Here is a 3,357-nt window from a genome sequence, read left to right on the forward strand (position 1 = left end):
CTGACACCACAGAAGTATAAAAATGGTAAGAAAAAACTATGAACAACCCTATGCCAATAGGTTGGAAAATGTGGGAGAAATGGAAAAATTCTAAGAAAAATACACTCTCCCAAAACTGAATCAGGAAGAATCAGAAAACCTGAATAGGCCAATAACAACTGAGGAAATAGAAAAATAAAAAATAATAAAATAAAATAAAATAAAAATGCTAGAGAGGATGTGGGAACACTGGAACCCTGTGTACTGTTGGTGGGAATGTAAAACGGTGCAACCTCCGTGGTAAACAGTATGGCAGTTTCTCAAAAAGTTAAAAATAAAATGGCCGGATGAGCCAAAAAAAAAAAAGAAAAGATAATAAGCAAATACTCTTAACAACTCTGCATATATATATTTGAAAATTTAGAGAGAATAAACCAATTTCTAGAAAAACACAAATTGGCACATCTCACTGAGTACAAATTATATTATTTAAATTGTCCCATAACTTTAGCAAATTTTAATTTATAATTAAAAACTCTCAAAAAAGTGAGCTCTAGGCACAAATGGTTTCAATGGAGAATTCTACCAAATATTCAAAGAAGAATTAATGCCTAAATTCTACAAAATCTCTTCCAGAAAATAGAAGAGAAAACACATTTACACCTTACGTTATAAAGCTAGTATTATCCTAATATCAAAACCAAATTAACACAGTGGGGGAAAAAAACTACAGAACAATATAACTCATCAATATAGAAAATAAATTCTTATCCAAATAATAGAATTCAGATATCTAAAAAGAATAATGCCATAGCTGGTTTGGCTCAGAGGATAGAGTGTCGGCCTCTTGGTATCTTGATAGGAATTGCTTTGAATTTATAGATTGCTTTGAGTAATATGGACATTTTAATGATGTTAACTCTTCCTATCTATGAACATGGTATATGCTTCCACTTGTATCTTCTTTTAATTTCTTTCTTCAGTGTCATAATTTTCTTAGTACAGGTTTTTTACATCCTCGGTTACATTTATTTCAGGTGTGTTTTTAAAATGCAATTGTACGTATGATTGTTTTATTATTTTCCCTTTCCGATAATTCATTATTAGTGTATAAAAATGCAACTAATTTATGGCTATTTATTTTGTATCCTGCTACTTTACTGAATTTATTTATAGAGTTGGTTTTTAAAAGAAATAAAGTTGATCATCCTCTAAGGTGATTGACAAAGAAGTTTAAAAAGAGAAAAGACACAAATTATTAGTATCAGGAATAAAATAGGAGATACGGGAGGCTAGGGGACTGTCTAGGGCGTTGTAGGGATACAGACTAATTCAGTATTTGAAAATCAATTAATGTAATCCGCCATATTACTCAACTACAGAAGAAAAATCACATGACCATATCAGTTAAGGCAAGAACAACATTTGACAAAATTCAATACCAATCATGATCAAAACTTTCAGAAAAATAGGAATGCAGGTTAACTCCCTCAACTTAATGAAGAGCTCCAATAGCTAAATGTGTTTCCGCTAATTATCAGGAACAAGGCAGGATATCTGCTCTCAGCACTTCAGTACAGTGGTGGAAGTTTTACCTAATACAACAAGAAAGAAAGGGGAATAGAAGACTTATAGATCTGAAGGGAAGAAACAGAACTGTCCCTATTTGCAAATGACCAGATCGACTATGTAGAAAATCCTAAGGATCTTCAAAATACCCTAGAATAGTGAGTCCAGAAACTTCATGGGATACAAGATCAACATGCTAACAATGCAGAAACTGAAATTAACCACAATGCCATTTTTAACTGTTCCCAGGAAATATTAAAAGTCATATACAAGATCTGTATGCTGAAAATTACAAAATGCTAACAAAAGAAATGAAAGATTCATTACCCCCCCCCCCCCAGTGTGGCTCAATGGTTGAGCATTGACTTATGAACTAGAAGATTCACAGTTGAATTCCTGGTCAGGACAGATGTCCTGGTTGCAGGCTCAATCCCCAGTACGGGGTATGCAGGAGGCAGTTGATCAATGATTCTCTGTCATCATTGAAGTCTCATCTGTCTCTCCTTTTCCTTTCCTCTCTGAAATTAATAATATATGTTTTTTAAAAGAAAGAAATTAAAGCTCTAAAAAATGAAGAGACATACCATGCTTACAGATGAAAAGATTCACATTATAAAGGTATCAACTCTCCCCAAATTAATATATAGGCCTAATACAATTCATATCAAAATTCCTGGAGATTTTTTGTGGTTATAGATTATAAACTTCACAGTTTATAAGCTACAGTCTATAGTTTATATGAAACGGCAAAGGAATTAGGGCAGATAAAATACTTTAGAAAAAGAGGAGTAATTTGGGAGGAATATGCGTACCTGATTTTAAGACATAGTATGTAGCTGAAATAATCAAGGTGGTGAGATAGTCAAATAGATTCATGGAACAGAAAAGAGAACCCCAAAATAGATTCATATAATACGCCCAGTTGATTTTTGACAAAGCTGCAAAAGAAATTAGTAGAGGAAAGATAGCCTTTTCAGTAGTGGTGTTGGCAACATTCGACAGCAATAGTTTTTGTTGTTTTATTTAATGAGTCTTGGGCCTTACTCTCACATATTATACAACAGTTAATTTATAAATGGATCATGAACTTAAATGTAAAGCACAAAACTGGAAAACTTTTACAAAACCTAATGAGAAAATATATAACACAAAATATTTGGTATCTAAAACTGAGTAAAGTATTCTTAGACTTGATGACAAAAGAATGATCTATAAAAGGGAAAATTGGTTAATTTATATCACATTTCATAGACAAAAGATTAGTCCTCAGAATATACACTTTGGATAAAAGATTTAACCAGTTAACTGCCACGATATTCTGAATTTAATTTAAAAAGGTCAGCCACTTGCGTCTATAGACGCTGATGGTGTACAAATGGTTAAGGTTGTTCAATCACTAGTAATCAGAAAAAATAAAAGTAAAATGAAATACTGTTTTGTACCCACCAGAGTAATTTTTGCCAAAATTTAAAGAACCAGGTTTTTGCAAGGATATGAAGGTACAGGAACTCATACCCTTCGGGCGAGGCTGTAAATTAGGTAAAACTGAAGAGCAGTTTCTATTCGCTGTCTGTTAACATCTGAGAATGTGCAGATCTTATGTTCAGCAGCTTCCCTTTTGGAAACACAGCAAAAGTAGGTTTATAGCTGTGAGTATGTGAAATACAGAGTTTATTCTCGCATTCTGATTTATAAATTGTTGTATTATTTTCCAGATGAACCTACTTTTGCCCCACCCTGTATTTGCTTAGAGGAATTTCCATCCACATAGCCAAGGCTACATGAGCAGTCATGTTCACTGCAACGTTA

The sequence above is a fragment of the Myotis davidii genome, unplaced genomic scaffold (genome assembly GCF_000327345.1).
Source record: "Myotis davidii unplaced genomic scaffold, ASM32734v1 scaffold725, whole genome shotgun sequence".
Taxonomy (NCBI): domain Eukaryota; kingdom Metazoa; phylum Chordata; class Mammalia; order Chiroptera; family Vespertilionidae; genus Myotis; species Myotis davidii.